Raw genomic sequence first — 25,829 nt, 5'->3', positions numbered from 1 at the left:
TTTAGGTCCTTAGCCAAGGAGGTGTTTTCACCACTTTGTGTTGTTTAGACAGATTGGTCTTCTGCTCTGACCTCTACGTGTGGCTGTTGCACAGATTAAGGAGACACGCAGACATTAGAGAGCAGCGTCAGAGCGGTAAAAAAAAACAACCAGTGCAGCAACATGGAGTATGCTACTGAAGTGGCAGAATCTGCTCTGAGTAACAACGTCCAACCAGTAGTGAGTGATTCGCTTTGCATGCTTGGAAAGGTGCTTGACCAGATACTAGAAATGTAAGTAAAACCTGCAAGTGTCTACTTTTTGACGTGGAAAAAAAAATACCCATATCGTGTAGCGCGATGTGGAGTAGTTGGTAGTGCGCAGTCAAAAAGGGGCAAATAAAGATTGCTCTGTCTTGGAAGATGTCAGCTCTCTGCTGCCTGCCATTTTTGTTTATCTTTAGTTCACATTTTGTCTTAAAATATAATTTCTTCAACTAGTGTAGAACACTACACTTGGATTTTTTTTTTTTTTTTACAAACTTTGTTCTGTTGCCCAGTTCTTTGCGTACTTATTGGCCGCGAAACTGCTTTCGCAGTACACAGGAGCACAGTGACATTCATCTGGTTCTGTTTTCACCATTAGCCTAATTGGGGTTGAGGGGAAAAATGTGCACTAAATGATTGGCTGTGGAAGATGTGGTACCATCGGGCCGTCACAGCCACACGCTAACGTTGCAGTTTCTAAAGAGGGCGCATTACGTTGCACGCCACTTCTATATTTGGTGTTAAAGTCAACACAAGTGGTGGTCAATGAAGCCGTTGATGCAGACGTGACGTACAAAGGTTCATTCATTCCCTCTCCTTCCAGTCGTCAGTGACCAAGGAAGTCCTTTCATCGCCATCGGAGGTGATTGAGGAAGGTGGGGCAAGTCAGACAGCCCAAATTCACCAGATGGGAGTTGGTCTAGCTGTTTAGTACACCTCCTTTGAACCGCCCATCTGCGGAATGTGCCTCCCAGGGTTGGCTTGGCTTGTAGCTATCTGCCAAATTACTGCTCCTTAGTGGCAGGAAAGTCACATTTGTTTCAATGGTAAATGGAGAATTTCTTTGAATCTTCTTGTATTCCTCATTTAATAATTGGCTTGTAAATGTTCATAAAACACTTAAGCAACTAAAATTACATTCATTATTGATGCCACTGAATGTCCCATAAGGCTTTTGTTATTGTTCATGTTTTTATTTTGGCGGGGGGACATAGCATGTTCAGAAAAAGGTTAGTCACCCCGTCATTTTCTTTTTCCACCAATGACCTCACTTCAACAATATGGCTCTTTTTTGGCTCTCCCCTAGCTCCCCATAGCTACGTAAAACTAAATAAATGAATTTTCATTGATGTAAATAGAGAAATGGGTATCTTTTATGACATTTTTATAAAATCTATTTGTAAAATAAAAATAAACCAATGGAAATAATTGTTTGCCTCCAACCATATTGAGGTATTTTCTTCTCTCAGTAAGCAAACCCGCTTGCGTTCAAGAGCTCCTTTTTCAGCATTTGGTTTCACATGATGGGAATCAAAATGTGTCTTCACCAAGTCCATCCAGGAATCACTCTGCCATCAGATGCGACACCCTGGCAGGCAAAGTGTTTGTGACAGAGCAGCAACCAAAACAAGACCTGGCTCAGTCCCAATTCCATTAACGAGGTCCTGAGCGGGTGATTCACCATATAAATAGAGCCGTTTTCCCAGCACAGGTGGAAGGGTGTTCCGAGTTATAAACAACCCAATCATTCACGTTCCCAGTGGTGACTCATTTTATTTAGAGAAGAGGTGCACCGACTTTCTGATGGGCCACACCTGCACATTTAAACGTCGGCATTTTTAACTTCATTCTGAAAAACTTCAAGTCATCTCATTCAGGGCAGAGGTAAAAAGGAAGCACAGTAAGCTTATGTTGGAAGGGTGCAGACGTATTTGGATTCAATTAGTGCGCTCCTTTCCGCCGTGTATTTTCAAGTTTGCCTCTTGAATTTGTGTTTTCTCACATACAGTCGAAGCCAGAACTGGCTTCATTGTGTTACATTTTCTACGCGGTGGAATTGAAGTCAAATGTCCTCACTAAGCCAGCCAAAAGTACAGAAAACCTCAACATGTTCAGCCAAATGTAATTAGCTTGTTCTTTAGTTACATGAGCAATCAGCTGATCACGTTGTAAACAAAATGTGGTTAATGTTAATTAAAACCTTAAAAGAAGAAGACAGTGTTGTCAGTTTATATGCCACGTGAGGACTGAGGGTACATAGATTATGTGGAGGCGATACTTGATCACAGCACACTTTTCCACTTTTTCGTGAGCCCATCTCAGATGAGATGTTTGTGGGTGTTCTCGACAGATGCTTTGCAAGAAATTGTTTGAACTTCCATTTGTAGATGAAGCGATGAACTTTTTTTTTTTTTTAATGGTAATGTTTTTTTTAAGTGTTCCTGAACCCACGTGACAATATACACAGTCCACAAACACAGGACGTATATTCATGGCATAATACTATTATTACTTTTACTGCTACTACTCGTACTAATTATTATTATCATCATCATCATCATCATCATCATTATTACCACTACAACTACAACTGCTGCTGTTTTGTTATTATTATTATTATTATTTAAATGAGCATTTATGCATCATCCATCCATCCATTTTCTAATCCGCCCATCCTTACGAATCACAGGTGTGCTGGAGCCTATCCCAGCTGTCTTCAGGCAGTGGGCGGGGGACACCCTGAACTGGTTGCCAGCCAACCGCAGGACACAAATAATCAAACAACCATTCACTCTCATAATTACACCTAGGGACAATTTAGAGTGTTCCATTAACCTGCCAAGCATGTTTTTTAGAATGTGGGAGGAAATCCGGAGAAAACCCACGCAGGCAAACTTCATACAGGAAGGCCGGGTCCTGGAATCGAACGTATCTCCATCCATTCAAACAAATCCAATCCAATTAGTCTATGGCAGCAATATACAGTGACAGGCAGAACAATCAAATGCTGCCATTAACTCAGAACAAGTCGTGGTTTCCTGAAAATATATCAGCTTTGTTCTCAATTAAACAGGTTTAGTTTTCACTTTGACACATAAACACACATTTGCATTCATAACTAAATGGCGATGAGGTTATCATTAAGTATTCATAATTTTTAGGATTTGTTTTTTGAAATGTAAAATGAGCGCTTTGTCACACCAAATGTTGGACATCTAATCATTACTCTCTAAAATAAAGGCTCAAGTTCGTAAATAGATCTTATAGCATATGATGCACACTGACTGAAATGTTTCATAATTAATTTCGAACAGGGTTGGAAGGGTGATTATTGTGTGCATTATTGTTATCTACTGATTATACTTGAATTATTTTAGCTCAAGCATCGAGTACCCATAGAAAACCCCACACAGACACTGGGAGAACATGCAAACTCCTCACAGGAAGGCCGGGGCCCGAATCAAACCCCTGACCTCCGCACTGTGAGGCTGACGCGCTAACCAGTCAACCACTGTGCCGCCCTATTTTATCTATCTATTTATCTATCTATCAAAAATAAAACTCCAAATCATTTGGGTTGAAGAACATTTTAAGGGGGGGGGGGGGCCTAAATCCCCTGACTCAGCAAAATACAAAACCAGAGAGATGCAAGGGTAATCATCTAGGCAAGAATCTGCTTGTATTTAAAAAATGAAAAGCACTATAATTAGAAAAAGACGATTGGCTCTATGACAATAACTTCCACTCTATTATTAGCAGTGGCTTTTCTCCTTCGTATTGAGATTCTGTTTCTGATTTCCTGCAAATAACAATTGTAACCGACAAACAACTTGGAAAACAAGAACATGTAAGCTTTGAAAGTGACAAGGAGAAGTACAAGGACTGAAGGAATCTTGGATGTATGAAGAGAGTGACGTATGAAGGAGGGCAGAGTGGGTGGAAACTACTCCCAAACATTTCCAACACCAACAGTGGATGCAGGGACCACCCCATCGACTCAACTTCTCTTTGGAAATGAAGGAGAGTCTTCATGCCACTGAATCAGCACTGGAAACAATAAACACAGTATTGGCGTTTTTTCACTAAATAGGCCATATTAGTCAATTAGCATGCAAGAGAAAATGGCAATTGGAGGCACATGACTGAGAGAGACACAAAGTGATACAGTGGGATAGAAAGCGCATGTGAGAGAATGAGGTCGTCTTTGTGTGTATGTTCCAGTTGGCCATATATCTTTGGCTGTACTCTCAGACCGGCTGCGGCTGGTTCAAAGTACGGTCACTGGCAGGGAACCAGCCACAGGCCTGCGAAAAGCACCCACACAGCCACTTCAGACATGGGGCGAAGCAGAAAGATACAAAATATCTCTTGTATCAAGCAAAATATTGACCAAAGTGTGACCAAAATATACAGCACACATGCAAGCAACTTCATGAGGTACAATAACAATACATAATGAGATCTAATATTTAGTCAAAATTTGATGTCAACCTCAGTTTTGACTGGCATCATCAGAGAGGCATTAAATCATTTGGCCAGATGGTTCTGCCATTCTAAAAACTTCACAAAACCGATACAAAATGTTCATGCTTGGGTAAAATGTTTTTTGTTTGTTAGCATCATTTCCCATTTTAGACAACAACTACTTAGAGGCAACATTCTTCAAGAGGTTAGGCATGTGCTAAAGATGAACCCATTACAGTTGGCAGTGTATGTTGATGAAGTTTGGGATTTTTTTACTTTTGAGATTGTAGTCACAAACGGAATGGCTTTTATGTGCCAACTCTTTGAAGTGATGGCTCTTGTTTGGGAGCCGGTCTCTCTCTGACATGATTTTCAACATGTATGCCGTATCTCTAAGAATGATGCAAACAAAAAATATAACGTATGAATGCAGAAACCCCCCACAAATGCAGTAAGGAATCAGAATCAGAATCATCTTTTTTGGCCAGGTATGAAGAACACACAAGGAATTTTTCTTCGGTAGTACAGGCTACACTAGTATTGCAATAACATCGCAACTAAAATAAACAAAGACAATTCTAGGAAGCGCGTAACCGAGGCAGCCACTCATGCTTTTCATGAGAAACAGTGGAAGCAAACATTACAAACCACAAAATTAAAAAAAACAACAACAACAACAACAACAACAAAAACGCCAGGGAAATCCAAAACACATCACCTGAAACACAATGACAAGAAAAAAAAAAAGTGAATCTTCTTCAGAACAGGTCAGAATTTTTTTTATTTTAAATGACCAAATGGGTCAGGCAGAAGCTAAAGCTTATTTAAGCCTGGCCAGTTTTATTTGTTTTTCTCTTACAAGGGTAATATATTTGCTGAAGCTACCAATTTACATTGTACGCCAATGCAAAAGAAACGTGAACAATATTACCAGTCAAATTTTCCAATTTATACTTGCATCATTCCAATATTTTGCTCCAACAACAGAAACACATCTCCTTTTACGTAATTCCTTTCACATTACATAATATATATTTGCATATTATATGCTTCATTTTAGGGGCGGCCCGGTAGTCCAGTGGTTAGCGCGTCGGCTTCACAGTTCAATTCCAGCTCCCTGTGTGGAGTTTCCATGTTCTCCCCGGGCCTGCGTGGGTTTTCTCCGGGTGCTCCGGTTTCCTCCCACATTCCAAAAACATGCATGGCAGGCTGATTGGATGCTCTAAATTGTCCCTAGGTGTGAGTGTGGGCGTGAATGGTTGTTCGTCTCTGTGTGCCCTGCGATTGGCTGGCAACTGATTCAGGGTGTCCCCGCCTACTGCCCGAAGACGGCTGGGATAGGCTCCAGCACCCCCCGCGAACCTAGTGAGGATCAAGCGGTTCGGAAAATGGATGGATGGATGCTTCATTTTATACAGTCTTTTAACTTCATGACGTTTGATTTTAGAAATAGCGATCTCTATGAGCGGATTAAGTCTTGTTCATAATGGCTGGCCCCTAAAAAAAAACACAACTGCATTTATGGTAGTTTTATGGGTCGACCACCACAACTCTGTTATGTTTTGGAATGTCAACAGTAGTGGTGAGAATCCAGGCTCTTTTTTGAGAACCGGCCCTTTTGACTCAGCCCCCAAAAGCCTCTTCATGGGGTACATTTTGTAAGTGGTTACGGTACAACAGGTATGACTTGGAAATCACTGGTGGATTTTGCCTAAATGCTAAAACTGAGAAGAAGACAAATGATAAGGTGACTTGGCGACTACAGGAGTGCTTATCGTTATCAGCATATGGCTCAAGTGTGATAAGCAAACGCGAGATGAGGGATAAAAGTCCTGTAATCTGACTAGGAAGGTCAAGGGGTTAGTGGAGGGATAAGGTGAAAAGAGTCAGAGCTGCTCAACGTTCATATCAACTACAATGGTATTCATTTCTCGTAATACTCGATGTGAAGTGGAATAATATTCCTTTTAAGCCTTCTGTTTCCATGGAATTTTCAACTCAACTGTTCAAATTCTAATGTTTGATGTAAGAGCACCAAACTGAGGTGACCTGCATGTGACACATGCTCATAATCAAGCACTTGGAGGCACACGTGTTTGGCTAGAGAAGGACATTCCTCAATGCCACATCAAGCCATGACATTCAAGCTCTGCCTGGATAGATGGTCTCCCGCCTCGAAAGCCCTTTTAACTCCTACCAGCGCATGGATTAAGACCTTGGATCCAGACAGCTAACAAGCCTGTATGTGTCTGCTACAAGCTGGTCACCCATTGAAAATTCTGTCTAGAACATGCGGCCGCCTCCCACAACCTCCCGCGGGGGGGGCATTTGCAAAACAAGTGCTTTGCCGAGGAGGTGGGGAGGGGGGTTGGTGAGAGCAGAGTTGTAGACAACACAAGGGCACCTGGACGGCTAGCCCCTCTTGAAATTGTACATTTGGTTGGATGTTTATTCAACTCTTATGACTCAGTCTCTATGTTTAAGCAAAGTACACGAATAATATTTATGGGTTAAATGAGACTATTGTATGGCTTAATCCTACACAATTAGCAACTCATGAATTCAGGTTTTCTGTTACTTGAAAATTGAAAGGACCCTATAGGATGGAGAAAGAATATTTGGCTTACATTTTGTTCTGTACCATACAGTCCAGCATTATTTACATGAGCTAATATGAAATCTTTAAAAGTTAGGGCGAGGCTGTTGTTGCTTATGGACCACTGTTATAGTATTTGGAACATCACGGAAACTGCTTTTTTATGATGTGTGGCTAGCTGACTTGGGGCAGGATCTCCTCCCCGACCCGGAGAGGGCACTCCACCCTGATTGTGTGCTACTTTTCATCCCAACCGCTTCACACTCGGCTGTGAAACGCTCCAGTGAGATCCCCGGGAAGAGCTGGAAGAAGTGGCTGGGGAGAGGGAAGTCTGGGCTTCCCTGCTAAAGCTGCTGCCTCCGCGACCCGACCCCAGATAAGCGATGGATGGGTGGATGGGTGGATGGATGGATGGCTAGCTGACAAATTACAGGCTATATCCCATTATTGATTATTTCTGACAAAAGTCAGAGCTTACAAAAGAAGAGTTAGAATTGAGGTTCTAGGAATCCATTGTGCAGAAGTGAAACTGTCAGAAAATATTAAATAAAGATGGATGTTGGGAATTTGTTTGGAGGATCATGTCTTATTAGTTAGAGTTGAGACAATACATTTTAATATAGAATGAAATGTTTAAGAGGCCGAAGACATTAGATTAAAAGTGAATGCACTGAGTTAAGAACATAAGGCATGTCTTCACAATCTAAGTAGATCCAATAAAAGCTGCATCTCAACTTACAATATTTTGCCTTAATATAATAATGCTTACATTTGATCACTGTCACTGTCAAAGCTGTTGTTGTTGAACACTGTTTATAGTTATTATGGTTTATATAGCCATGGAGAAATGCACTGCACGTCAAAAACAAACAAAAAACAAGTTTCAATACAATTGTTTGCCGAATATTTTGTCGAATGGGTGCGCAGATATTGAAACGCATTTCCTCCCCACATTACGCATAATTACCTGGCACCAAAACAAACAAAGAGAAACAATCCAACACTTGCAGAAGCTGTTGCCATGTCAGACCACTTGAGCGCTATGATCACAAAAATAACACCTATTTCCTTTTATATCTCAGCAAAGGGGAAGTGGACCACATGACCGTGCTGTTACTTCTTGAGACGTATTCTCATCACACCCCACTGACGCCACATACCCTCTCTGAGATACAAAAGTACCTTGTGAAGAACCGCAGACTTCCCTCTTTTCTGCGAGCGCCATCGAAAAGTGTGTTGAAATGAGAGCCCAACCCAAAGGTTGTCTTCAGTTTTGGGTTGCAGCACATCATGAACGCAACCACAAGGGCGCCACCCTTAAAAAAAGGTAAGACTGTAATGTATATTCTAAAAGTTACACTGAAAGACAAAACCAACAACTTTATTGTAATCGTGTTTCGGTAGTATATAAAATAGCCAAGGTAACCAGAGTCAAAATAATGAAGAGTGACACATACAGAGCATGTTCTACAACAAAATACTGGTGTGGGCTCATGAAATCACTTTCGATATCAGGAGGATTTACTCAATCCACAACCTGTGGAAAAAAAAGTGTTGGTACACATGACTATTACAAAAAAACAAAAAACAAACAAAAAAAAAACAACACAGGTGTTGCGGCTGTAAAAGCGTCGACTTCTTTGGAAAGTGTTTCGACAATACCGTGTTACCTAAGAATGGAGTTTATTCGACATATGACCCCACTGATAACTGGAAGCAATTTTTGGCCTCTTAAATTGGTTTCCACTTGAGTTTTTATTTTTTTTATTTTATATTGCTTATGACAGTCAACAGTTGTATTTTGTGTGACGTCACGTGACATGGTCTACACCGCCAGTCAGGTACATTAACATGGTACTTAACATGTTTTGATTGAAGCATTTGTATGAAATGTTAATGTCCACATTATCTATTTTCGGAGGAATTGTCACAGTCTTCCCCAATCTGGGGGACAAGACCTCACCAATTTATGTATAAAGTTGGAAAACAAAACAAAACAAAACAAAAAAAAACTTCTCGGGTTTTCTCACTTGGCCAGACAAGCCTAGAGGAAATTGACTTTACTATGGAATGTTTATTGTTTTGTGTCCATATTCTTCTGTGTTTTTTGCTGTCAGGCATAATTTTGAAGGTGACCCAAAGCCTCGGTAAGACCACTCAACAGCCGAACAGTCATAGGGTGATTTAAAGCTTGTTCATGATAAAACATTAAGCAAACCAGCCATTTGTCAAAGTGTCAAAACGAAGACAATGTTCAAGCACAGAGAGATGCGACACTATCCAGAACAGGGCTCTGGTCAAATGTCTCGTGTTGAAGTACCTCCTGCGTGAAAAACTATGGAACTGAACGAAGAATGAACTGTTTGTCCGTGTGGGCACTGAAAATGAATCCCCTACTTTCAGGAAAAATCATCTTCACGACGGTCAGGCATTTCCATGGACCACGAATGTTCTTGCACTGGATTTTGATGATTATCTGAATGCATTTTAAATTGAAGAGGATTTGTTCACTGTTATTGGTCTCTGACCTGATTTTAATCGTAGCATAATGGGCAGTTTCCACATGAAAATACATTTTGCCCTACTGCTGTTTTGTATGAGCTGTCTGAAATGGATTTAATACAAGGAAAATGTTTTGAATTAATATTTTGTAATGTGTTTTATTTAAGATAGTGAGGCATGGGATATTTTCCCCAGACTGAGGTGTTGGCATGATCATTCATTAGTGTTAATCTAAACACTCAGTAGTGACAACATTATATTTTGTTGCTGTAACACACATTTGGGTGTAGAACATTTAACACTATAGTGAATGTTACTTTAACACAGGGTAGAGTGGATACCAAAAGACACTTGGCTGGTGTTAAAATTAACACCCACTGGTGTTAACGCCAGTAGATAATCCAGGACTTATTTGTGAGGGCATCAGTTTCCTGATTGTAAACAAGTCTCCATCCTTGTTCGTCAAATAAGTTGGCTGTTAAAGGTTAAGTTGTTAATGCAAACCACTGTTGATTATTTAAAAGTCGGTCCCAAGTCTTTTGTGTGTAAAGCATCATTATCAATGTACTGTAGTTCACATAACATGACATCCTAATGCAAACTGACACTGAATCCATCAGCGTTTTCGGTTGTTTTGAACACATTGGTGTTGTTTTTTGGACTTTTTTTTATTTTATTTAATTTTTTTTATGTTGCTCAATTCCATTTTGCAACCATAAAACACCTGCAGACTTCTATGCCAAGGAAATGAGGAAAGCCAAACAAATGAAAAGCTACTGAACAAAAAACAAAAACGAAATTACGACGTTCAAAACATAAAAAGGGTAAAAATAAAAATAAAAAGCATCTAATGGAAGTTGTATAATCCTTGGAAGGCATTGCTAATGTGGAAGATCAAAAGGGCTCCTTTGGTACCTTTAGAAAGTCATCAAGACTGATTTATCATTCAATGGTTGGTACCACATCATACCTCTGGCTCTTTTTTTTTAAACTTCTATTGGCAAAATTCTATATGACCGGAACAATTACTTACACGCCATAAACTGACTAGGACGACGTGCCTCTCTGCAAGCAGGATACAGCAGGGAAGTTGAGGTTATAACTTGGCAATACTTTCAACAGCAAGCCCATGACGACAAATGCTTGTGTTTTCTTTCCAGATGAAATTAGGATACATGTTTTTGCCAGTGACACTTAAAATGTAATTCATAAAGCTTTGCAAACACACAACCGAGCGGTTTATGGTTGGTATGACCATTGGCTAAGGGGAGAGAATTTGCATGGTTTCGCCAAAGGTCACCTGACGGATAAACATCGCTACCTCATATAGGCACGTTCATCGTGTAAAGCACATTATCTGGCAGCCAAACCGAGCTATGATGTGGGGAAAATACCAAACACAAACCCGCAAGTGCAACGTAAGTACACATAGCACAGTTAGTGTTAGTGGGCCCTCAAGAGGCCAGAGTTCATATGGCTCTTGACACCAAAGTTACCTTTTTATTGCCAAATATCAGCAACATTTTGGAATTAATTCACAGCTCCACTTTTACCACCTATGCACAATTGTAATTTTCCTGACATTATGGCATCCTGCAGTAAGGTAAAAATGAATAAGAACCCCTTTAAAAGAGGAAATACTGTACATGCGTATTGTTTACTCCACATGCTATACTAGAGTCGTGCGTTGTCTGTCCAGCACAGACTGTGACTTTTGTACTCTTTGTGCTTTTCCCTCCACAGCAATAGATGTGAAAAATGAACCAGTGAGTCCCCTAGAGGTAGACATTCTAGTCGCACCCTAGCTGCAGAACCCAGTGTTTGTGCCACTGGAGGGTTACAAACGTGATGCATGCACAGATATGTAAGCCCACTGAGTGCCATTTTGAGGAACATTTTTACGATGTTGATCTTGTCCTCAGAAGTATAGTAAGGCAATAATGAGGCATGTAAAGGACTCCTTTGAAATGACTCTTCATGATGCGCATGAAGTGTTTTAGCGGGAAGAAAAAGTTAACGATGGTTGTTCAGAAGTATTTTCACTCAGAGCATATTGCAAGGGCCACACCTAGTGCACATTTAGTAGCTACATGTTTCTGTGCTAAAAGCCACAGTTGCATCAAAACTCTCGTTACCATTACGACAGAATCATATTCACATATTTGCACCCGTTAAACCGGCTGTGTTGGATGTATGCATGAACTCGCCTTTTCCTTTGCACAGTGCCTTTTGAAGGCTGGCAAAACGCCCGGCTGCTGCTGCTGCTGCTTGCGTGCCATGGCTGTTGTGGTAGAATTGTATCTGGGCCCTTGAGTAAGCTATGATGATTAACCAGTCATTGTGTTTCTGTGTGTCTGTCTGTGTCATCTTTGCAAAGAATGTTGTCTCGATGGCTGTGTTTACATGCAGTCAATATTTGGGTCAAGTTCAAATTCTGAAACATTCAGACTGACCCATTTAAATGAATGAGTGGACAGAGTTATTCCTGCATTTGAATAAGCCCATTTAAAATGGCGACGTACGGATATTATTGTCTCGCGAACATTTGGCCAACATTCGCTCCCTTGAATGGACCTTAACAAACTCTGACGTGAATGCAACATTCGCTGCCTTCCAAAACACTCGCATTTGTTCGCCACTCAGTAGGATAGGAACCAAACCGGTGGCCACTAACATTGTGTAGTGTGAATAACACTTCATTGGACACGCCATGCACAAACCATTGAGATACAAATCTCAAAACGTGTTCCTTAAAAAAATAAAAATAAATAAATAAATCGTTGAACAACACATTTTAATACAGCGTCGCATTAGTCAGTGGTGCTTTTCTCTACACAACCGCAGACATCCACCAAGGACATTGTATTATGGTTACCCCCACGAGGTGGGTAACAATGGTGGCATGACAAAAATCTATGACATCTAGGAGTGTCTAATTGTATGTCATAATTGTCTGGTATGTACTTTGTTTTAAGTTCATGGTTCAGTTCACATTTTATACAGTAAGGGAGCAAAATACAAAATAAACGGCACCATTTTCTTTTTAGTAAAGTGCTACACATTTACCTTATCTTCTTTTTAGGAAATGATGGATGCAGAGAAGTGACAGTCATATTTTCACCCAAGAGTGTAAATTATTACAGTGTGAATTGTTCTGCTATTTAAAAACACAGGCATTTACACTTCTTATAACTTACCGATACCTTTTTTGTGGAATACCAATAATAGCCAACTACATTTGGTGATTGTCATCTTTTTGGATTATTTCGAACAGAAGTCAGGGACAAATAGTGGCACATAGGTTTTGTAGGTTGCATAAAATAATGTGGTTTGTGGGGTCAATGCAAGACCTAGTTTTCCAATAGTTCTGTTCCAATATTTGTTGATGTAGCTCCCGTGTTGTCTCTCGGTGGATTGTGCATGAGTACCCAATTTGTGGCTGGTCAATGCCGGTACACTTCATGTACTTTGACATCCAGAGCAGTCGTTTCACAGTCACGTGATAGCCAACCTGGGATTGTTTGCTCACATCACCAACAAAGATGCCCCATCATCACAAGGGCCACTAATGGCTCAAAGTCTGCCCTTTACTGTACAAAAAAAGAAAAGAAAAGCATGAGACACTTATACTGTATTTGAATGGTCAAATCAGCAGTAGTTAGCGGTTTTTATTCCTGTAGTTTTTAATTTTTTTAAATCATCTTGACCTTTTCCGTTTCCCTGCACACATCATTTCACTTAATGACTTTGATATTTCTATTGGCTTGCCAGAAATAAAAGTATAGCCCACTTTTGCTATTCCAGCGCTAATAAATTGCTAATAAATAAATCATCATGGGCACAAAAGCCCTGTGCACAATTTGTAAGGCTTTATTTTTTCCTGTGGTAGTTCTTAAAGAGGCTTGCACACCCATACACAGTCCTTTATTGGACAACCAGTGGCTTCAAAAGCTGAGTACGTCATCGAAGCTTGTGACAAAAGAGACCAATCATGAGAGAGGATGCGCGCTGCATCCTCTGCGCAGAAACAATTTCTGTCATGTGCGCGGCATATGTTGCAGAGGACTTGCCGCGTAGCACAACGCTTCGGTCACGTGAGGCGACGCGGCCGTTATTGCCCTGGCAAATGCAGGAGTATAAAGAGACCTTAATCTGCGGCCATGGATGGAGCAGGACGATCAGGCTAGCGACAGAAAAGTCTTGGCTGCTCGACCCAAGAATGAGTGGAGAAAAATGATCAAAAGTTACCGGTAATTAAAAACAATTACTGTATGTGGTGGTACCACAACAATTTTTTGTTCATTGTTTTTTTTTGTTTTTTTTTTTTTAATCCATATAGGATTTGCTTCTTTGAATATCCCTTTGTCTGAAACACCCTGGATTGGCTCCCAGTCAGTCGCCGTGGCACATACAGAGAGAGACAAACATTCTCAGTTCCATTCGTTCTGTCGCAGAGTGAAATCTGAACCCAACTGGCTCCATGTACAACAAGTACCAGTGTCTGAAATAAAATAGCAAAACAAAACATGAAACTGGGACTGTTTCAGTACTGGGGGGGGGGAAACAAACAGATTCCACTTCAAATACCGGTAATAGGATACTTGATTTTACATGGATAAATAATTATTTTTAACAAGAGTAACTTCGAGAGACACAACCATTATGCGAACTGGAGTCATTGTGTGCACTTGCTCCTCTTCACGTATGCACCCGCATCCAACAATTTTGATCATATCTAAACACATAACCCTTACCACCTCCCCAAATGTTTTGACATTACATAAGGAACACACCTGAACTTTCTAAAAAAACTTTTTAAACACTTTACAAAGCTTTAATTGCCACCAGTGCATCTGCTTCTTTTTCGAAGGCGTGGCCTCCATTTATTTCCTCAACACGTGCACAAACAGGACTCAGTGTGCTCGAAAACAGCACAGCATGTTTCTTTTGTTCACCACTTAAACACATGACACCACATATTCAATCAGAGCATCTGTGTTTTTTTTCCCCCCACTGGCCCCAAAATAATGGCCACGAGCAGTTGACTCATGTCAACCAAAATATTAGGCACATCTCTCAGTGTAATGCATATGCTTTTCAACGCCATTATACATCTACAAGAACAGTAACAAAAAAACAAACAAAAAAAACCCTGCTGCCTTTGAGAGTGACATGAACATCTCTTTCTAATCTAACTACAAGACTCATGTCTACACTTGCCAGCCATAAATTGGATCATCGTCAACAAATGTCCCTGAAACATCATAACAAATGTCCCTGTTTGTCTCAGAAACATACAGTAGCACCACTGTTTCCTTCGAGGACCGCGTTTGTCCAATGAACAAAGGTCTTTCTCTTGGTTCCAGATGACTGAGCTGTTGGCTGATAAGCTACTTAACAGCAGTTGACCTCGTGTGAGATCATGAAGGGTCGACGAGTGAGACGGGAACACGATGTCCTAGACGCTCTGAGTTAAAACTAGGTCAGGAAGTTTTCAAGACAGAGCAGATGGTTCCTCCTACTGTCCATTATGGGTAGTGTTGCAGTGGTTGGTAAAATATCATATTATTGGTGAATTGTGTTACAGCATGGTATGAAACGATTTGGTGGCTTGATGGTTGTTGAATTCTGGTTTCAAATGTTTTGCGTACTTACACAATCATCATATGGGAAAACGTATTTAATCATCTACGGAGATCTCTACTAGACGATCTATCACCTGCACAATCTAATGATATCCAATACAAGAACTGTATTCCCAATGCTGCCTTTGCAAAGATGGTCGTTTTCCATTTTTGATTGACAGTTTATGTCAAGTGTGTCCAAGATATTTTCCTTCCAGGGGCCACATGCAGATAGAAATGAAAGATGCAAGGGCTGCTTTGAAATTCTTTGACTTTAATTTATTATACATGGTAAAAACAACCCGTCAAACAAGCTTTAAAAAACGTGGGTAGATGTTCAAAAAGTTAAGGACTGACCCGCCGCCCTGTGTAGTGTCTTTGTAACTTTGCATGTGTAGAAAAGCTCGATCTAAAACCAACGGATTATTACTTTATTATTTTCGTAATTGTTTCATGACCAGGAGGATGTGTTTTTCACAAATTTCACGATGCGTTCTAATTCATAACTATTACTTTTCAGAAAAAAATTCCAGTTCTCGTAACACTTATTCATGAATATTATTACATTTAATACTCTATGATATATTCTGCTATTATTATTGTTATTGTTATTACTATTATTATTATTACCTGCATTAAAATTACTTTATCATCTTGAAGTATAAATGAATACGCATGAAGCATGACATCAGAAATCTGATTCTCAGTTTAAATTTGCCCCTTGTTTTGGATTTTTTTTTGTTCTTTGTTTTTATGTTAACTGTAAATGACCCCCTCAGGCGCAGAGCATGAACAGGTCCTTGCGTTTCTAAGCCACTGCATGAGCTCTGAACACTATAACACTTTTTTTTTCTTTCATTGTGTATCCAGAGTGTCCGTCAATGTTGTGCGTGCGTGTGTTTGTGTGCATATTGAAGCTTGAGAGAGAGAACACCTTATCAATCCATATTGCTGATAACGAGACGCTCTGTGATCACCTGCCTCATCGGGAAAACGCAGTGTACTGTCCCTTTGCACCTAGAAAAGTCCTTGGAGTCGGCAAAAATAGTTAGCTTTTCACTCTGAGGTCAAATATATGTGCATATATGAGTAGGAATTAAATAATTTCTTAATACTGTATGCACAATGTATATAAACTCAGCATGCGGTGACAAGATAAGTCTGTAAACTCGTGGGAATCAGCAGTACCTTGTTTTTATGCATAAATAAAATGCAATTTGCTGTTCAACTCACAACAGAAGTCAAACCGTTTTTTTGTTGAACACTTCCCGAACATTGATCAGTTCCCATGTTTTTTACTGAACGCACCATGTCACATGTCACCGATTATGGACAACATTTCTGGGGACAGCTGAGTCTTTCAGGGCTTACACTTTTATGACCCCAGTATTTAGGTCTCTGCTTTCTGCTGAAATTGTGGTTGAGATTAAAATAGGCACCTCCAAATCGGAGTCAATGGTCTTCAGTGAGAAAAGGGTGGAGTGTCCTCTCTGGGTCGAGGAGGAGGTCCTCCCCCATGAGGAGGAGTTCAAGTATTTTGTGGTCTTGTTCATGATTTATGGAAGAATGGAGTGGGAGATTGACAGACCGATTCATGCTGTATCTGCAGTGATGCGACAGAGGATGCTATGTCAATCAATGACTTCTGTTACAGAGGCCATTGCGAGCATATTCCGATTACATTTTATATAAGTGAAACAAATGGCTCCATAAAATAATTCAGTAAAAGAAAAACACTATGTGGGATTAATTCTTAATGTCTGTTTGTTCCTAATTCATGCAAAAAAATACATACAATTGCTCTTTGTCTCACTGAGCATTTGTATTTTTATTATTAGTTTATGTTTATTTTTATGGTTTATCAAGTTATATCAACAGTAGGATTTTACCATAAATTTGATGATGATTTTTTATTTTTTTTTTGTCTGGAAGTGTTCTAACGTCTAAGAGCTCCTTTTTGTGTGTGTGTGTGTGTGTGTGTGTGTGTGTGTGTGTGTGTGTGCGCGTGTGTGTGTGTGTGTGTGTGTGTGTGCGCGTGCGCACACACACGCATGTCCGCTCTATAGGGCAGAGCAGCTATATCCAGGACCTCCAATCTTATCACATTAACTGGTCTCAGGTTGGTTGACCCCTGACTCGGATTAGCTCTTGCGGAAGTCATTAACCTAGAGTAGACATCTTATTTCCAACCTGCACTGTGAATGTTAATGCATTCTTTTTTTTTTTTTTTTGTAATGTTTGAAAGAAGGTTACCGGTACCTGTATATTCGGCTGCTTTTTTACGTTAAGATTGCAAAATACGTTTTTACTTGGCAGCACTGTGATCGACTGGTGAGCACGTTCGCCTCACAGTGCAGAGGTGCAGGGTTCGATTCCGGCTCCGGCCTTTCTGTGTAGAGTTTGCGTGTTCTCCCCGTGCCTGTGTGTGTGTGTGTGTGTGTGTTGTGTGTGCGTTTTCCGTGTAATCCATCTTCCTCGCACTTTTTTCTTTTCTATTATTTTCTTTCCTTCTAATGTCAATATGTTCAGAAAATGACAACCTTGTCTCATGAAACAGATTTACAAACTTATTTCCGACAACCTTTTCTTGGAACGTTACTTTGTTTCCATGATTTCAATGAGGGCCGAATGCGCCTTTGTAAGAGTTAACCCTGAAAATGTTGGCTTTTTATTTGAATCACCATGATGAGGACAGGACAAAGGTTCAAGTTTCATAACATTGTGATTGCAACCTGCTGATAACCGAGGACTAACAGAATGCCAAAATTGTAATTTTCCAGTTCAACCTGGGCCTCGTCTGCATTATTTCCTCATGAAAAGCGCAGCACACAAGTGCACGTAAAACTTTGATGGCAGCCACAGTTCAAATAACCTGTGGTCTCTCATCTGAATTCATTATCTTGCAGCAAGGTTGACTGCAAAGCAGAACCCTTTCATGTAGGAAGACAAAAAAAAACACGGGAGGGAGAAAGAAACAGCGAAGGAACCAAGGCGCGGTTACACAGGGAAGCAAGATTAAACTGTCCTTTCGGCCCCTTCATCCCGACTCTTTGTGCAGCCGGGCCCAAACGCACAGGCAAGCCTTGGAGAAGGTTTATCTCAGGGAGTAAGTAAGGAATACAACTTTTTCGTCCTCTGATTGTTCTTGTCACTATCTTTCCGATGCTTCCTCCTCTCCATCAACTTTGCACCCTCTTCTCCAAGAGCCCTTTGTTGGCATGGTGCTCTGCTCTAATCTGCTCCGCCATTCCCCTCCTAATTTGGTAACTCATTTCAGGAGTTATTTTCGCAAATAATAAAAGGATGTCTGTGATGGTGCCGCTTGTAAAGATATCCGGGTGTGGAACTCATATTCCTCTCAACTACTGTATATATAACAGAATACACACTATCTATGATTTTCCACAAAGCACAGAGCATCTCTTTGCAACAATACCACCTGGGGCTCTATTTTCCTAGCCCTAACCCTGAACATCCTTCAATCAGGTTCAATGTCACAAAGGGATATGCAACAAAGAAAAGGGAGGTGGGAGGCGGAAGAAAGTGACTTCACCTTTGATTCCAAAGACACACGTGCATTCCGCCCAATAATTTGTGTGCCTGCATGAGGACAAAAGTGAGAAACCTGAGATGCGAGCCTCCTCGCACATTCCCACAAGCAGATGAACTGAAGACTAATTTATCAGTATGTGTAAGAACCAGTGTGAATGATTGCTTCTTCAAATGTAGCCAGAGATTGGCAGGTAATCAGCCCAGGGTGGACCCCAGCTCTCCCATGACCCTAATGAGAAAATTAATGGCTGGATGAACAGCAAAAGCAATCTTGTAATGAACGGAAGGATAATGTCTCCACAACTCAGTTTAACAGTAGTTATTCGTATGGCCACATGGTGGCAGTCGAGAGCAGGTTTTGAAGCCATTCGGTCAACAGACCTTCCTCACTCATCATCACTAAACTGCACAGCGTTGATTACCAATGTGAGCAGAACGAAAATGATTTAATCTGACTGCTGTAATGAAAACAAAAGATCTGACAAAGGTGATTATGAAGCACAGCACTGGCAGTTTTAATTTGGATTTCACAAACCTCCTTGGAAGTGCATGAATGCATTGTTTGAATAGAAGACGGAAAAAGAAAACAACATTTGAGTCACACACAAAAGGCGGATGAGATGATTCTTCATGTAACTACATTGTGTGGCGTTTCTGTAGTGAACATCAGGGTTAAAACATTCTGCTCCACTGTAGTTGTGTTGCGATATACTGCCTCACATAAAAGGCATTCAAGAGACACAGGATTGTGTCCAATCCGGTTGTCAGATATCATATGAAATTCCTATTGAAACAAATGACTGTTTTGAGCTGCAAAATTCATTTTATTAGTGCAACGTCCATTTAAATGTTTCCTTTTTACTCCCACACACTAAGATAGGCATCGTTTGATGCTTGCCCTGTGGCATTTCAACACCATTTCACACATCAATTTTGAAGGCCCACAACGCACGTCACAAAAAAAAAAAAAAAAAAAGACACTTGGTAAAACTTCACCACACAGCAATTGAGCTTTGCACATTAAACCGAGGTGTTGCAATGGAAAAACTGCAGCCCAGGATCAGGTTTGGAGGCTCCACTTACACACATTATTTTGTCCCACAGCATGACTGTCAATGAAGAAGCAACCACAAAGTGTCAGAATGAAGAAAATAGTTGTGAATATTTTCAGAAGCCGTTTGCAATGATCGGTCACCCCATTTACGAGCTGAACCTATGGACGCTATATACATTGTGTTCATCACAAAGCCCTGACTTCTTTTCCTGGGACATGTCTGCTGTTTTGGCCAGTGTAAAGTTTGTCAGTGGTTGCAGTGGCCATTTGAAAGTTCTCGGCCAAATCCAGTTGTTAATATAATGACCAGTTTATCATTAGTGGGTAACTCTGGGGCTTTTTCGATCATTTTTGTAATTTATTTTAATGGTTCTCCCCACCCCTGCACTTTGGGGACCAATGGGCTTGGGCTGACAAAAGCCCACCCAAAGGCCTCTTTTCCCAGACACTTTGCAAACACATAAAGTCAGAGCGCTATGCAACATTTTAGCGACACCCAGAAGAACTGAAATGGTAAAAAGCAGTTTAATGTGATATTTCCACTACTGAGTACTAAATAGTTCCCAGTCCAGGGCTTCTGGTTCAGCTATTAAAACACTTAAATGCACATATGTGATGAAACAACTCATGTGCTTTTTAAATGCCGCTTCACCTTGGTTCCACGCTCTGTTTTCCTCTCGCGTGGTGCCGATGGTAGAAGCTTGCTAGCTCCAACATTGGTTTCAAGCATTCTTTAACCCCCACGGCAATATCGTCCACGGTCCTGTCTTCTTCATCACTAGTCTCGATAATCTTTTCTGTGGAAGTAAAACTTATTAATGTGACCAAAACAATGAATTGCGTAAATTCAAACAAAATGGCCGACCATATAAAAGGATTTCAATTTTTTGTGGCCTTGAAAGTAAAATGTAAGCTGATTGTCCTTGCTGAAGTGCCATCAAAACCTTGTTGACCTTGACAGGCTGAAGTTTAATATCATGCCCAAGGAATTTAGGCAGCTGGTCCATCTTAGTGTCTCTTTTGCTCAACACAGTCAACAATGTAGACGCATGCTTGAGCAGCCTGGCATATATACAATAAGTGACATGGGATAATTTGCATCACGAGACTTTTCAGAGCAGCAACGGCAGCCTAAACCCCTGGCCTTGCAAAGAAGTACCTTACTGGTTGTCTTCGAGAACACCTTCTGGCTGTATCTGCTGAGCTGCATTGTAGTCATGCAAATATCATTTTGGGTGTCAGGACGTCCATGCTTTCCCCTGGTGCTAATCCTTGAGGAGTGCTTGCACATCTTTTTCTCCACTTCGTAGAGCATCCAGTCCATATCTGTTTGGGGATCAGCTGTGTCTTTTGCTGAAAATGCAGATAAGGGCATGGCTTCAACTTTGCCCCCCCCCACCCCCCCATCCAAATTATTGGGCTGACACACACCTAGAAGGGCTTTGAACAAGGGATTTGTATAGTAGTCATCACACGGAGCCCACACTGCATAGGAATGTCCAGCATATCGGATTAATTCATTTAAAATTATTTCCCTTATTGAGAATTGACTTGTAGTCCCATGACAGTGGAAAAAGATACATGTCCCCAAGTCGTGATGAGTGCAAGCACAAGCTCAAAGGGCTAAATTTGCGGGTTTTAAGCAGACGTGGATCAATAGTAGATAAAGACACCCAAGGAGCATCTTGTAATCTGTCATGCTCAGTAAAAAGTGTAATTCATTTTTAGAGATGAGGCTTGAGTGACCTCAGTTTTTTTATTTTTTGTGGGATGGGAGTGAAAAGTACTTGACAAAAAAACAAAACAAAACTGGCAAACAAGATGAGAGATTACATTTGGAATGAAGAATGGCCAAACACAAGAAAAAGATTCACTTTACAAGGCATGTTGACATTGTCTTTTTTGTCTCCAACACACACACACGCACACACACACACACACACACACACACACACGCACACACACACACACTACCTTTATTCTGTATTTAAAAGACAAGTCATTGGTATTTGCACAGCTTTGGTATCAACTTTGAGCTGAATAAAAGCGCAGACCTCCATTTGAGGCAGTGCTTGTCAAACAGGGAGCATTGAGCCATCAGGCCTGGCAGCCTGAAGCATTGTTGAGAAATGACTCACGGGGGCTCCAGATTTGGACTTGGCTTAACAAGGGAGGGAAGGAAGGGATTCAGCATTCTGGATTTTCAATGCTCCCAAAATAAAAAGAGCAATTTAAACCAAAAGGCTTCTCTCTCCCTCTCTCCATCCGCTCACTATTTGTGGTTCATATTACAAATAATTCGGTTCTTTTGTTGGCAGTCTTTGTGACCAGAGCACTGACTGGGAGCATCGCGACGCCAGCATGTTACAATGTGAGGAGCTGTCCACAGAGACCAGATCAGTCAGTGAGGATTGAGCACTCAAAGCTGCGGTGGCAGGCAAGAAAGTGTGACCTTTGGACAACACCGTTTTCAAAGAATGCCTCAATAACGCTGCTAAGTTAACACCGGCCTCACGCTGTGCCTGCTCTTGCTGATCTTTTTTTTTTTTTTCCTGGACAGTAGCAATTGAGGGAGGGTCGGGGATGGAGGTGCGGGAATAACAGCAAGGAAGATGGACGGTGAGAAAAACATTGTGCCAGTCAATGTACTTTTGTTTGTTTTTTTAACTCCCTTGTTCCCTTGTTTGATCAGTTGTCCTGTTAAGCACACATACACACGCACACACACACACACACACACACACACAAACACACGCACACTCTCATTTACATCCTCAACAACAAAGAAGCCAGCCACCATCTGAACAATGACGCGCTGACAGAAAATCTGTTCTTTTGCCCTAATGCATTTCTTTGCCTCTGTCTTATACACATGCCACATTTTCCCCATCTTTGTATCTCCTGCTAAACTATGACCAGCGTTTATGTTGCCTTTCTTCTCTGCACACATTTCCAAGGCTGAAATGGCTTTCATTGAAGCCAGAAAAAAAAGCAAGAGACATCAAAATGGCATTTTGTGCGAGCCATTTTCCACAGGTTGCGCTCCACACTTAGATTTATACGGTGTCTGTGATAGGCAAACATATAAAGTCCCCACTGACTTTCTTTCATCTTGTCATTTTGACAATTAGTTCGACTAAGATTAACAGTTAACTGCCCCCCACCCCCCCCAAAAAAAACCCACACAATTGATGAAGACACAGTGAGATCCATTTAAGAGCTGCGTGAAAAGATTTTCCTTTATCATCTCCAGATTTGATTGCCATCAATGTTGATTTATGCCTTTTTATTACTGTGAGGGATTTCTTCTTTTTAAATATTATCATTGGAACAATGTCAGTATCACACTGTGTTATTATTAGTGACTTCATGGGGCCCATTATAACTACGAAGCGCAAAAAGTTAAAACATTAAATTAACACCACATTTAAACTGGGGATTAATATAAATACAGCACAGTATTAGCTTGTATAGGAAATGTTTCAAGTGTGGACAGAGTTTAAAAAAAAATGAAAGAAAATCTGTCTCTTTCCTTCATTTTAGAGTATGTCAAAGCATGCCTCTGGTGAGAGCGATACCAGCAGTTGGATGAAGTCTCTGCATTCCGTTTTAAGATGTCCTTACCTTTTCTATCCATCGGGGGGCAGTCTTAAACGAGGTATCGCTCTTCCTCAAGACTTTGGAGAGTGATGGGGCTGGTGCAGTCTTCAAGGAGAGAAAGGTGGAGACCAAAAAGAGGACGGGCATGCGCTTGGCGACTGCGGTGCACAAACTCTCTCGACGGCAGTTTTACATCTACGTGAACACCCCTCAACCCCTTTTACATCTCAACTGCGTTTGGGGCTCTCCCCAATGTAGATGTCTAATTACCACTGACACCGGCGCATTTCTTTCCAGACACAAGCAAGGGCCGCGCCAAGGTGATTAGTATGCTCGCTGTCTCCAGGGCACTCATAAATACAAAAACCGCAGGCCATCAGTGCGTTAGCCATATATTTGTTTTGTCTCTTCCCCATTAATGTGAACTTACTCTTATTAATAGCTCTCAAGGACAAAGGGGGATTCATGTGTGTGTGCTATTTCCGCGAGAACAACATTAGCGTTATGAATAATTTGGGGAGATTTGCAGGCTGCATTTCCTTCTTCCGGGATTTTTGGAGGTGTAAACAACATCCCGTCATAGTAATCACAAATCACTTGATCACTTCTCCAGCTGGTACAAAAGGACACTAACAGGAGTTGCTCTTTTGGCTAAATTATGTGTGACAAAGCCTCCGTGCCAAAGATTACATCTTTTGAGGAAAATTAACATTCATCTCCATGCACTTGATGATTAAATCCCATTCTCAGTCGTCACATCATATTAACAGCCCGAGGATGCGCCACCGACACAGTAATAAGACATCTTTCATGTGTTCTCTTCTATATGAGGTAGTTCAAGTCACATTACACTGATGTGCATAATAGAGAGAGTGTCATACATCACAATTCACAATGGTGGAATTTATTGAAAAGTCACAGTGGGAACGCCGCCTGAATTTGAGGCTGCGTGAATAAACCAAATCTTTTTTGATAACGACAGATTATCTCACACTTTTGCTCTCTGCAGAAACATGCTTGCACTTGCACATAAGCTTACCTGTAAATCCTAATGAGGATTCTTTTTTTTTTTTTTGTCTTGCAGGCTGTGGAAAAACAAAACGGCATAATCAAGCATTTGGAAATGTTGTTATAGGAATTCAATGGCTCTCTTTGCTGTGTTTGTCTGCAAATGTTATCTCATTACCAATTAATGAAGAGGTGAAAAGATTTTCTAGCAAACATAATGTTCCCCCCAATGCAAAGACAACACCTGCTGTGAACGACAAACATCCCAAAGGTGCAAAGAATATTTTTCGCTGTCTTCACTGGTTTGTAGTGCAATGCGTAAGTTTACATATTTTGAAAGAAAAATCCCGCTATTGTTTTATTGATCGATAGGCCTATTTACTTCATGACTATTCATTTATTCAATTATGAGTATATCCCCGAGTGGCAAAATCAAGAGTACTGCTCTCTATTTTATTTGTATATAGAGACCAAATCTTGAATTTTAAATCTCGAGTGATGTTGCTGCCAAATGACTATTCACAAACATGTTGAGGTCAAAAGCCTAAAATGTACAAAGGAAATATGAAAATGTCAAAATAAAATGATTGTTATTACTTCCCAATTGCCTTGCCAGTGCTGTTAATTTGATGCGCGGAGCTCTTACAATGATTGAGTTGAGTTTTTGTTTAACATTCAGAATAAATTGCAACAGGTCATTCGAGGCACATTTAGCAGGAAAGGAGTAGTCACACATATGTAGATAACATGAAATGATTCATAACAGCGCATTTCTATGCAGATCTCAGAAAAACAACAATTTCAAGTGCTTCAATCAATCATGAACAATTCTTGCAATTGCCTCAGCAGCTCTGTTAAACCTTTCTGCAACTGTGAGCTACTTCTTGGCGACCGATTTATGTGACGTTTGATACACACGTCTTTTCATCGGAAGAATATTATTCATAAAAATTGGTGGTTATCATGTAGCGTATGTTAGAGGGAAAGTCAACCCAAAAAATATTGGCCATTCTGCCATCCACCGTCGACTGAAAATGGCATCACAGTTGCCCAGGGCTCAGGTAACGAGCAATCATGACTACCCTGTTTCCCGAGTTTGCTCAAGTGACGTTCCCAAACTGAGCCGTGATTGTGATTATGTCTTGTTGTTAAACATGAGTGTATGTACACAGCATATTTTTTTAATTACTGTCATTATTATTACATTGAACGTATTATTCATATTATCGCTTTGCAATCCATGCCAGTGGCATGTAGTGGCAGGCATAATAAATATTTTCACTTGGATGGCCATCGGTGCAACCGAACTCTGTATCCATCTGTTGTCCTTCATATAATAGATGAAGTCATGGTTCCCTGCAAATATATCAGCTTTGTGTTCAACTATCCAAATCTAAATGTCA

The 25,829-nt window shown here is 40.7% G+C and overlaps 1 long non-coding RNA gene across 3 annotated transcripts; it reads left to right on the top strand.

Moving 5' to 3' along the window:
• LOC147208535 (uncharacterized) lies at positions 1–25,346 on the top strand. 3 transcript variants are annotated; one of them, XR_015103759.1, is made up of 6 exons: positions 1–272; positions 7,265–8,413; positions 22,137–22,437; positions 23,362–23,383; positions 23,466–23,738; positions 24,503–25,346. It is a non-coding gene; the product is annotated as an uncharacterized LOC147208535 (long non-coding RNA). The 3 variants fall into 3 exon arrangements; XR_015103757.1 differs by having other exon boundaries at positions 23,362–23,738; XR_015103758.1 differs by having other exon boundaries at positions 23,362–23,539; positions 24,503–25,345.
• The last annotated feature ends 483 nt before the right edge of the window (positions 25,347–25,829 follow it).

The sequence above is a fragment of the Hippocampus guttulatus genome, chromosome 2 (assembly GCF_054856545.1).
Source record: "Hippocampus guttulatus isolate MCC_2025c chromosome 2, RoL_Hgut_1.0, whole genome shotgun sequence".
NCBI lineage: Eukaryota > Metazoa > Chordata > Actinopteri > Syngnathiformes > Syngnathidae > Hippocampus > Hippocampus guttulatus.
Note: the sequence above shows the minus strand (reverse complement) of the source record. Positions and strands in the feature narration are given on the sequence as shown.